This window comes from Pongo pygmaeus, chromosome 15, assembly GCF_028885625.2.
Source record: "Pongo pygmaeus isolate AG05252 chromosome 15, NHGRI_mPonPyg2-v2.0_pri, whole genome shotgun sequence".
Classification (NCBI taxonomy): domain Eukaryota; kingdom Metazoa; phylum Chordata; class Mammalia; order Primates; family Hominidae; genus Pongo; species Pongo pygmaeus.
Window position 1 is genome coordinate 68,302,991 of NC_072388.2, and position 12,860 is coordinate 68,315,850.

A 12,860-nucleotide genomic window follows, 5' to 3' on the forward strand; every position below is an offset into this window, starting at 1 on the left:
ACGTGTACTGAAATCAATATAACTTCTTTTTGAGAAGGTCAAACACACCTTTCTGAGGAAAGCTGTTTTGTTTTGTTTTTTGGATGCCTGTACTAGAATGAATGTAAGAAAAAACTAAAATAGATTGTTCTTAACTTACATTTCCTTTTAAAGAAGGGAAGCCTTGGAATTGATATTCTGAAGTTGTTTCAAATCTATTTGCTTAGCAATGAATTTTTGGTTAATACGTTTTGACATTTTCGTTAATTTGATTGGCACCTTGAACAGACGTTAAGCGAGGGTCCCGGGAAGAGGGATAGATGAAAGCACTGTTCAATGAACATGCTGATAGGTCCTTTAGGTAGGCATAAAGAATTCACGAAGTGCACAGCGTTCAAAGATTTAGGGGGGAAAAACTACTACATTCAGAGGGAACAAGATTTCATGAGTTTGTCCTAGAGTTCAGCAGTAAAATAGGCCCTAGTTTCAATGCCATTCCTGAAAGTACTTTCAAAGGAGGCCTGAAGTAGAAAGGAAAGGTATAAATGAAATATTAAGTACACCTTGAAGAAACCTGAGGAAGAGGAGACATTACAGGTGAAAATAGCCTGTGGGTGGGAAAGAAGGTGGGACAAGGTGTTGTCAGTTTGAGGAAAAGTAAAGCCCATAGCCAGATGGAACGATGCTTAAATTGTTGCTGCTCTTTTTCTGTTTCCTTTTTAATCTGTACCCCTCAGCATCTAATGATAGCATTTAAAAAAATTACGTGCATTACCTAACTTCACTTAAAAAGCTCAAGCTGGGTGCGGTGGGGCGCGCCTGTAGTCCTAGCTACTCAAGAGGATAAGGTAGGAGGATTGCTTGAACCCAGGAGTTGGCCTGGGCAGCATTGAGACTCTTTCTCTTAAAAAAAAAAAGAAAATAAAAATCAGTGACATATAGATGAGGAAACGGAGACTGGATAGGTTCATGAAGTTTGTTAGAATCAGAAGAGAGGTATTTTTTCAGTCTAGCTTTTCTGACTCAGACCAGTTCGTAGCCACTAAGCATTTCGGCAAAGGTACATGGTACATATACATGGTAGCCTGTGTGCCAAATCCAGCCTGCAGACTGTTCCATTAGCGGAATTTTATTATTGTTGTTCTTTACCAGTATTTCCTCAAGGCAAAGGTTGGGTCGGGCTGAGTAGCAGCTGTTAGGCACAGTCCTCCTTGCCCTTGAAGCCTATTTCACTTATTTGGGTTACCTGCCTGCCCAGTACTTTGTGAACCTGCTGTGTTTCCTTTGACATAACCATATTTTCTTATAACTATATTAGAATTGAATTGACATTAGTAGGGCTGACGTGTGAGATTTGGGTTGGTTTGTATATTTTTAAACATATTGAAGTAACATTTATGAATAATTATAATTAATTCTGATAAGCAACCAGTAAAACTTTTTATTTCTATAAAATGCTTTTAACTTTACCAATTTCAGTATTTTTTCAAACTACCTTGAATGATTATTGCAATATGCAGATATATACTATTTCCTTTTTCACTGGAAGGAAATGTTTACAGGAGTGGTGTTAATAACTGGGCCATTAATACAGATAATTAGTATGTCATGTCATTTGTGGCTTTCTTAAATTGACGGTCAAGTGTTCTTTTCCAGCTGTAGGTCTTAAAATGCTAAAATCAGCATTCATAATATCTGTTTATTATTAGAACAGATGCAATGCATTTTGAGCTATTAGAATAAAAAATGAAAGTTATATATAACTTAAAGACATCCTAGAATTCAACTAGGATTTCTATCTCCTAGAAACTAAACATATTTTCTAGGTAAATTATGCCATTATTATGGACCAATGTTATAATGAAACTAGTGAGATGGTAAATTTGTAAAAATAAATTTCATTCACAGGGGACTGGAAAGCAGCATTTCTTTCCTTAGAAAATAATTCCCCAAACTCCTGCACTGGATAAATGACTTGCCTTTTTAAGGAAGTATGGCTTTCCTAGAGACTAGTGTTATTATTTTACAGTTCACTTTCATTTACATCCGGGTGTCCAATCTTTTGGCTTCCCTGGGCCACATCAGAAGAAGAATTATCTCAAGCCACTTATAAAATACACTAAGATAGGTGATGAGTTAAAAAAAAAAAATGCAAAAAAAACTCATAATGTTTTAAGAAAGTTTATGAATTTGTGTAAGGCTTCATTTAAAGTGCTCCTGGGTTGCATGCGGCCCACGAGCCATGAGTTGGACAGGCTTGATTTACATGAAAAGATATGCTTTTTATTCATGTTTTTAATCTTGCTGCTGCTTTCTCATTCAATACTTTTTCTAAAAATTTCTCAGAACAGGAATAAAAGTCAGATGATCAATTATGGCAAGATAAGTATTTAAAAACGAGTTAAAATTAGGTAGTCTGAAATTGCAGTAGTGGTGGGGTCTACCTGCCAGGTGTGACCACCAAGAGGTTTATGTGACATTGATTTCTCTGTCAGTTTCTCCTCACCCCAAAACTACCTTTCTTGATACTTTTGTGGCCTTCTTCCTTGCCCTTTGACCTGGCAACTGTACCTTCATGCCTTAAAAATTTATAAAACAAAGGAAAAAAAATCTGATTCTCAAATGCAATTATAAGTAACTATGATAATCAGGATGTAAATTTTTTCAGTATACAGGAAAAAGAAACATTTTTAACTTTTGAAGGAGGCCAGCCAGGCGCTAGGTGGCTCACGCCTGTAATCCCAGCACTTTGGGAGGCTGAGGTGGGTGGATCACCTGAGGTCAGGAGTTCGAGACCAGCCTGGCCAACATGGCGAAACCCCATCTCTACTAAAAATACAAAAATTAGCTGGGCGTGGTGGCACACGCCTGAGGCAGAGGTTGCAGTGAGCCAAGTCCCACCATTGCACTCCAGCCTGGGGAACAAGAGCGAAACTTTGTCTCAGAAAAAAATAAAAATAAAAAAATAAAAATAAATAAATAAATAAATAAAGGAGGCCAAAGCATGCTTTACCAAAGGAAGCCCTGTTTGGTAAGGGAGTGAGACCCGTTGGTTTATAGTTAACACTGTCTTATGTTTTTTCGATTGAATTGCTAATGAGTAGTTTTCTTTGGCTCTAAATAACAATGTTACATAAGTAGGTTGAGAGCCTATATTACCTGGTATAAACTCAGTGCTGCTCCAGTTGATAAATGGAGCTATGATACAAGAAAACAGATGGCCCAATTGGGATTTCAGATTGATTATCTGAGGGTTGTTACTCACCTGAGTATGTCTCCTCTTTGTCACAGAGCTGGTAACAGAGAGCAAGCTGTTTTTGGCTCAGAGCTCTACAGCAGTATTCCTCAAACTGCCTGGTAAAGGATCAGTTTTTGTTTTTAATTTTTATTTCAATCCATACCAATACACTTATAAAAATGAAATAGTAGGAAAATGAAGTGAAAAAAGACATAGAAAATACAAGCCCAAATGTATTGTTAAATTCAACGGAAAAAAAATTACTACTATAATTGTAATAATCATATTGCTCTAAAAATTTCTGAAGGCTTTATCTCAGTTTCCATACTTTTCTTATTGCAGACCAGTTTGAGTTATAATGCTACATTTTTCATGTATAAAAACAGCAAAGCAGGCCAGGCGTGGTGGCTCACGCCTGTAATCCCAGCACTTTGGGAGGCCGAGGCAGGCGAATCATCTGAGGTCGGGAGTTCGAGACCACCCTGACCAACATGGAGAAACCCTGTGTCTACTGAAAATACAAAATTATTTGGGCGTCGTGGCGCATGCCTGTAATCTCAGCTACTTGGGAGGCTGAGGCAGGAGAATCGCTTGAACCTGGGAGGCGGAGGTTGCAGTGAACCAACATTGCGCCATTGCACTCCAGCCTGGGCAGCAAGAGCAAAACTCCCTCTCAAAAAAACAAAAAACAAACAAACAAAAACAGCAAAACTGGGTGTAGTGGCGCACACCAGTTAGTCCCAGCTACTCCAAATGCTGATGTGGGAGGATCACTTGAGCCCAGGAGTTCAGGGTTGCAGTGAGCTATGAGTGTGCCTGTGAATAGCCACTGGCAACATAAGGAGACCTACTCCCTAAAATAACCAACAGCATAAATCCGTAAGTTGGCAGATGAAAGTAGTGCTATTCTTAGGATGATTTTAAAGGTGAATATGATTAATAATGCACTGATTTCAAAAGGGACTGTCTGAGACAATATCATTCAAAGTCAATGTTACTACTTGAACAAGCTATTAAAATCCAAATCTATTCTGTTAAATGACCTTCTAGGATTGTTGTGAGGTTGAAATAATATAAGCACAGGCTTAACACTATGTCTAGAATATAATAAAAACTTTCAAAAATGTTGAGGCAGATTCTCAATACTGATTAGAAAAACTTTTAAAGATTTTCATTTTTATAACTTTGTTCTAATTTATAATTGTTAAACCTTTTATTTGGAAACAGACTTAATAATGGGAAAGCTCCTCCCCCTCCTCCCCTTCCCAGTCATGGAAACTTCTCGGCAATTTGTTTGGAATCCAAAGGTTTCTATTCCAAATAGAAATACCATTCTATTTGGAGAGGCCAGGGCTTTTCCTCTACCCTCCCTGCTTTATACTATTTTTCTTAGTATTTAACTCTCTTTTCTTCATTATACTTACTCTCTTTTTAAGCTTTGTTTTGTTCTTTCGTGTTTTAAAGTTTGGTGTCTGTATTAGTCCATTCTCACACTGCTAATAAAGACATTTCTGAGACTGGGTAATTTATAAACGGAAGAGGTTTAATTGACTCACAATTCAGCATAGCTGGGGAGGCCTAAGGAAACTTACAATCATGGCAGAAGAGGAGGCAAGCACATCCTTCTTCATGGGGCGGCAGGATGCAGAAGTGCTGAGCAAAAGGGGGAAAACCCCTTATAAAACCATCAGATCTCATGAGAACTCACTATCACAAGAACAGCAAGAACTCACTAGCACAAGAACAGCATGACCTCCCACCAGGTCCCTCGCATGGGAACTACAACTCAAGATGAGATTTGGGTGGGGACACAACCAAACCATATCAGTGTCTGATTATAATAACTGACTTATTCATAATAAGTATCTTTAGGGGTTTGAGTTACCCACAAATCAAAGGTTTATTTTGTCTGAAGAATAAATTTATTCAGTATGCTTCTACCTCTACAATAGGTTCTCTTTGAAGTAGATTTAACAATGTTACATTTTTAAGGACTTTTGTATTGTCTGGTACATTGCTCTTACCCTCTTATGGTAATACAAGAGATTTTATACCTGTTTGGATTTCATTTGTAAATTCTAAGATTTGGGCTGGGCATGGTGGCTTATACCTGTAATCCCAGTGCTTTAGGAGGCTGAAGCTGGAAGATTGCTTGAGGCCAGGAGTTTGAGACCAACCTGGGCAACAAGTGAGACCCTGTCTCAGATGAATGAACGTAAATTATAAAATTTTAAACTTTGCAATCTCAGTAAATTTATCCATATCTGGAAAGAAATCATCAGCTTGTCTTTTCTCAGATTGAACTACAGATTATTGTTTCATAAGGATCCTTGATAAAACTAAGTTTGGATCAAATAAAATCCGATTGCAATATGATTCAATATTATTTTCCTGAAAAACTTAGTTTTATAAACTTTGTTTTCTCCAGGATACTATATTGATAAACATAATTAAGACTTATCTGCTTAATAATATTAATAATGTTTATTGAGCTCTTTCTGTGTACCAGGCAATGATATGCACTATCTTATTAATCCTCAGGACAAGACTATGAGATACTGTTAAACCTCACTTTACAAATGAGCAAACTCAGGCTTGGAGAGGTCGCAGACTGTGGTAGAGGTGTGATTTGGAACTAAGTCATTTTGATTCCTGTTGCCAAATCAATCACTTGACTACTAAATGTTGCCTTTCCTAATGAATGCTGTGTAAAGAAAGAATGAAAATAGAATCTATCTAAATTGATGCTTTTAGCTCCCCAAATTAGGAACATCTTTCATACCTTCCACAGTATATCTCATGCTTTCTGCCTAGTCAGTGGAGTAGAACTTGAAACTCCAGAGGTAAACAGTCTCCAAATACCACTGAAACCTATAAGAAATAAGTTAATATGTCTTAGATGCCCTTTAAATTAACACCTGCCAATTTGGAATCTGAAGTAGTTCCTATTGTGAACTATCCAAGATGAATTTCACACTTGACATCTTCACAGGTTAGTCACTTATAAATTGTGCTGTTCAAGAAGTGACATCCTTTTCAAGAGAAGATGACGCGAAATGGATTCAGAATGTTTCTGTATATGATAGTCTTAACCTCTCCTCTAATTAAAGAATTTAGTGATGAGACTTTTATTGAATGACAAGATCCCCTTCAGCTCAGTCTGGAATTCCAGACTGGGCTGAGCGCAGTGGCTCACGCATGTAATCCCAGCTACTCGGGAGGCTGAGGCAGGAGAATTGCTTGAACCTTGGAGGCGGAGATTGCAGTGAGCTGAGATTGTACCATGGCACTCTAGCCTGGGCAACAGAGCGAGACTCTGTCTTTAAAAAAAAAAAAAAAAAGTGGTAGTACTAAGTATGAGTACTGGTATTTCTTAAAACCTACAATGAAATTATAGAAATCTCAGTCTTCCTTGAATACTAATATTCAGTTTTTAACTTCATTGAAATAAAATGGAAATAAATATTAGTTAGACTGGAAATTCTTTTTTTTTTTTTTTTGAGATGGAGTCTTGCTCTGTCGCCCAGGCTGGAGTGCAGTGGCGCAATCTCAGCTCACTGCAACCTCCCCTTCCCAGGTTGAAGCAATTCTCCTGCCTCAGCCTCCCCAGTAGCTGGGATTACAGGTGCGTGCCACCATAACCGGCTAATTTTTTGTATTACTAGTAGAGATGAGGTTTCACCGTGTTAGCCAGGATGATCTGGATCTCCTGGCCTTGAGATCCGCCTACCTCGGCCTCCCAACGTTCTGGAATTACAGACATGAGCCACCATGCCCAGCCCTGGAAATTCTTATATGGAAATTCATTTTTAAATGAAAAGGTCTTGAGGGTAACTAATAGATAATTACATCAAACTATCTGTTGCAAACCCTGTATTTATCTGAGGTTAATTTCCTTCCTTCCTTTCCTTCCCTTCCTCCCTCCCTCCCTCCTTCCTTCCTTCCTTCCTTCTTTCCTTCCCTCTCTCCCTCCCTCCCTCCCTCCCTCCCTCCCTCCTTCCTTCCTTCCTTCCTTCCTTCCTTCCTTCCTTCCTTCCTTCCTTCCAATTTCACTCTTGTTGCCCAGGCTGGAGTGCAATGGCATGATCTTGACTCACCGTAACCTCAGCCTCCCAAGTAGCTGGGATTACAGGCATGCACCACCATGCCCCACTAATTTTGTATTTTTAGTAGAGACAGGGTTTCTCCATGTTGGTCAGGCTGGTCTCAAACTCCTTACCTCAGGTGGTCTGCCCGCCTTGGCCTCCCAGAGTGCTGGGATTACAGGCATGAGCCACTGCGCCCGGCCAATTTTCTTTCTTTTTTTTTTATTTTTTTTATTTTGAGACAGAATTTTGCTCTTGTTGCCCAGGCTGGAGTGCAATGGCACGATCTCGGCTCACTGCAACCTCCTTCTCTCAGGTTCAAGAGATTCTCCTGCCTCAGCCTCCCAAGTAGCTGGGTGGCACCTGCTACCACACCCAGCTAATTTTTGTGTTTTTGGTAGAGACGGTTTCACCATGTTGGTCAGGCTGGTCTCGAACTCTTGACCTCAGGTGATCCACCTGCCTCGGCCTCCCAAAGTGCTGGGATTACAGATATGAGCCCACCAAGCCCAGCCTGAGGTTAATTTTCTGTTAACCAAAACATTGTACCCTAGCTCCTACACCTTGCTGTATACTCCTTTCATTAATTCTTTATGCATTTGACAGAGACAAATTGGGGAAAGAAGACAGATCCTAAAAGCCAAACACTGAACAATTAAATATGTCTTGTAGAGAAGCAATTTAGCATAGTGTTTAAGATTATATATTCTGGGCCAGGGACGGTGGCTCATGCCTGTAATCCCAGCATTTTGGGAGGCCAAGGTGGGTGGATCATGAGGTCAGGAGATCAAGACCATCCTGGCTAACATGGTGAAACCCTGTCTCTACTAAAAATACGAAAATTAGCTAGGTGTGGTGGTGCGTACCTGTAGTCCCAGCTACTCGGGAGGCTGAGGCAGGAGAAGGAGGATCACTTGACCACAGGAGGCAGAGGTTGCAGTGAGCCGAGATTGCGCCACTGCACGCCAGTCTGGGCGACAGAGCAAGACTCTGTCTCAAAAAAAAAAAAAAAAAAAAAAGATTATATATTCTGGAGCTGGACTACATATAGGTTCAGATCATGGCTCTGCCATTATTGGCTGTGTAAACCTGGGCAAATTGAACTTTCTATGTCTCTATTTCCTTGTCTGTAAGGTGGAGATAATAGAAGTACCTACCTCCATAAGATTGTTTTGAGGATGAATGAGCTAATATATGTAAAGTGACTATAATAGAACATGCCTGGCATACTAAGTATTTAATAAATGTTATTATGATGAAGGAGAAGAATTTTAGTAGCACCTCCCTTGTGTAGAACTTGGCCATCCAGAAGCCACATTAATCTAAAGGACCAGCAAAGTCTCTTATTAGCCAAATAGCCTGAAGAACAAGCATCTTGTTTGCTTTCTACTGTTCCTGGTTCTCATTTGGCTCCTGTGTATCTTTTTTATGTAATTCTGGTAGGCTAGTGAGCCAGTTATCAATTTATTTCCTCTCAGCTTTAAATTCACTCTTCATTGACTACTCTGCAAAAATGCATCTGAGCCCCGTAAATATTTTTCCTCTACCAGCTGGCACAATGTTATGCTTTGTCTGCAAAGGGTACTGGAGAGAAATTGTAAGTGGAAGCTGTTTTCCTTCTTGGTTCTGGCATGCTTGCCCGATACCAATTTCTGTAGCACAGGCAGCCTCCCCGGTGTCCAGTTCTGCAATGCAGAGGAAATGGCATTAATAAAGTGCTTGCTGGTTATTACTGCCTTCGAAGGTGTTAAGTAACCTTGATGTCAAATGAGTTAGGAAATAGGAAGCTTATATGCCCCTGGCAACATGGCAGAATTGTAACTTCGTTCCCTGGAACTTCCGTTATTCTTGCAGTGGAGGTGCTTAGAAGCTTCTTTTTGCATGCTACTGATGATGTTGAAGACAAGTAATAACAACACCTACTCTGCTAAGTGCACTAATATCCTGCTCCTACACTATAATAACACTAGTAGCAGTAGCTGCTTCTTACAGAGAAGGCCGTGAAGCCCAGGAAGGTTAAAGACTTGTCCTGTTTCACACAGCTGCTACTCAGAGCCAGGAAGCTTTTGGGCATCTTGTTTCAGCTGTAAGGACTTGAAGAACCAAATTAGATCTGAGTTTTCTTTATTATCTGTTACAAACACTTAGCAGCAGATAATGTAGTGGCTAAATTGACATTAAGAAATATCTCTTTCTTGAAGCAGGTTTGTTTGTAAGAATATGGGGAAAAACTGTTGCCTGAACAAGAGTTACTTCATAGCCTGTGATATTTTATCTCTTCAGTGCCTAGAACTTTGAAGGGATCAATCTTATGATAAGAGATGTACCTTTGATTTTTTTTTTTTTTTAGGAAGCTGTAGTTGACGCTTTGACTACTAAAATGGACATGGCACAAGGAAGATTAAGATAAAATGTTTTCCGTATCATAAGCTTTTAAAGACTGGATGCGGTGGCTCATGCCTGTAATCCCAGTACTTTGGGAGGCCAAGGCTGGTGGATCACTTGAGGTCAGGAGTTCAAGACCTGCCTGGTCAACATGGTGAAACCCTATCTCTACTAAAAATACAAAAATTAGCTGGGCATGGTGGCACATGCCTGTAATCCCAGCTACTCAGGAGGCTGAGGCAGGAGAATCGCTTGAACCTGGGAGGTGGAGGTTGCGGTAAGCCAGGTTCACACCACTGTACTCCAGCCTGGGTCACAGAGTGAGATTCCATCTAAAAAAAAAAAAAAAAAACTTTAAAAATTGTTGGCTTGTCTTTAGGTGAACCAATTTGTTGACTGTTTCTGTGAGCAGGGAAAGAAAGACCATTTAACTACCTTGGTGTCTGCCAAGAAATTAAACTGACTTCAAAGCTTGTGCTGATGGTTAATGGCATAGAGTGCAAGCTGTTGTTTTAATTAATAAATCTGGCAGATCCTTTGGTTCAGTCAGGCTGCAACTGTGAACTTCTAAAATGAGATAACATAAAACCAATGGCATTGCACAGTTCATGCCTCTCCTGAGCAAATACTTCATTTCACTGACAGAAACTGTTGCTTTGGGAACTCTCTTTTCATCTTGAATGACACTTGGAATTTGTAGTTCTCCATTTAAATAAACTTTTTAGTGATTTACCATAAGCAAAAGAGAGAACCTGTCAGCATTTTGTTAACTTTAATATAAACACAACTTGAGATTGAATCCCAAGTTGTGTGAAAGAATACAGCCATACAAATACATGAAGCCACAATTCTAGCGCTTAAAATAAATCAGATTGAGTCTAAAATGATCAGGTAAAGAATTTTTTTTTCAAATTAAAATAGAAATTGCAATTGGCAGTAATGCTTATTTTTTTGGACTGCTGGTTCTTTTCATCAAAAGTGTTGTTTCTGTAATATTGATTGCCATGAAAAGGCTCATAGACATTTATCAAGCTGATAAAAATGTTGTAGGACAATCTTTACATTGCTTTGCTGAAGATTGAAACAAGGACTGAGGCTGGGCACAGTGGCCTGTAATCCCAGCACTTTGGGAGGCTGAGCTGGAAGGATCACTTGAGTCCAGGAATTTGAGACCAGCCTGAGCTACATAGGGAGACCCCATGTCTACAAAAAAAATTTAAAAATTAGCTGGGCATGGTGGTGCACACTAGTGGCTTTAGCTTCTCAGGAAGCTAGAGTGGGAGGATCACTTGAGCCCAGGAGTTTGAGGCTGCAGTGAGCTGTGATGGTGCCATTGCACTCCAGATTGGGTGACAGAGCTGTCTCAAAAGAAAAAAAAAAAAAACAAAAACAGGCTGGGTGCAGTGTCTCATGCCTATAATCCCAGCACTTTGGTAGGCCAAGGCAGGTGGATCACCTAAGGTCAGGAGTTCAAGACCAGCCTGTCTCTAACTAAAAATACAAAAAATTTAGCCAGATGTGGTGGCATGTACCTGTAATCTCAGCTACTCAGGAGGCTGAGGCAGGAGAATTGCTTGAACCTGGAGGTGGTAGCTGCAGTAAGCCAAGTTGTGCCTCTGCACTCCAGCCTGGGCCACAGAGCAAGACTTTGTCTCAAAAAAAAAAAAAAAAAAGGTAAATAACTAACTAACAAAACTCCTTTCCTAAGGAGTTTTGAGCTCCTTGGGAAAAATAGATGTCATAGAAGATGTTTGCTCTCATAAGACAAATGACAGCATTGCCTCACATGTATTATGATGAAATTCTGTTATGGTTCTTAATTAAATGTATTTATATGAAATTCTGTTATGGCCTTTTATTGTATGTTTTGTATTGTATTGTATTTTTGATATGGAGTCTCACTCTGTCACCAGGCTGGGGTGCAGTGGCGTGATCTCGGCTCACTGCAACCTCTGCCTCCCGGGTTCAAGCGATTCTCCTGCCTCAGCCTCCCGAGTAGCTGGGACTACAGGCAAACGCCACCATGCCCAGCTCATTTTTATATTTTTAGTAGAGATGGGGTTTCACCATGTTGGCTAGGATGATCTTGATCTCTTGACCTCGTGATCCACCTGCCTCAACCTCCCATAGTGCTGGGATTACAGGCATGAGCCACTGTGCCCGGCCTATGGCCCTTTATTAAATGTATTTGCGGGCCAGGCGCAGTGGCTTATGCCTGTAATCCCAGCACTTTGGGAGGCCGAGGCAGGCAGATCACGAGGTCAGGAAATCGAGACCATCCTGGCTAACATGGTGAAACCCTGTCTCTACTAAAAATACAAAAAATAAGCTGGGCATGGTGGCGGGCACCTGTAGTCCCAACTACACGGGAGGCTGAGGCAGGAGAATGGCGTGAACCCGGGAGGTGGAGCTTGCAGTGAGCCAAGATCGCGCCACTGCACTCTAGCCTGGGCAACAGAGTGAGACCCTGTCTCAAAAAAAAAAATTTTTTTTTTCAAAGAATCAATACAGGATTACCTCCTTTTAATTTTGCTGTGTAAGGACACTAAAAATAAAAACAGAAACTGTTGTCACCATCATTTCTTAAAAGAAAGGATGTTTTAACCAAAATTAGGTAGGATGTAATCTCAGAATAAAAAATAGTTCTTTACATTGAAGAAATAAAGCTTTATGATGTGCTCCCTGTATTGTCCTTATTTTATTTTGTCCTGGACCATTAGAAACTGTCAATAGAGAAGAATTATAACTATGATTTTGTTTTTTCTCTCAGTGTTGCTGAGGGATTTTGCTGATTCATACTGTTTTGAAAGGTTGCATGAATATCATCTTTTTTGGAGATAAATTTTTTTATAATGCATTGTATGTATTATGCTATACAATGAGCATTGTCATGGAGTGCAGTGCCGAATCTAATCATCCCTGTAACCACTAACTAGCTTAGTCATGTGATCTTGGGCAAATCACTTCTCATCTTTGGACTTCGATTCTCCATCTATATACTGAGAGAAAATCATTTTTTATATTTTCTCCCAGTTCTTTAATTTGAATTGATAACTTCGGTAGCTAATATCCCTATTTTTAAAACATGGGTCTAAAGATTAATAAAAACCTTTACTGTGGCTTTGTAAAAATTTGCACCAAACTCCGGTTTATATTTCATATTCTTTTTTTTT

The 12,860-nt window shown here is 39.7% G+C and overlaps 1 protein-coding gene across 3 annotated transcripts in view; it reads left to right on the plus strand.

The window, feature by feature from the left end:
• The window catches only part of SLC39A9 (solute carrier family 39 member 9), a 63,082-nt gene that overhangs the window by 1,770 nt on the left and 48,452 nt on the right, over positions 1-12,860 (plus strand). The window lies entirely within an intron of this gene.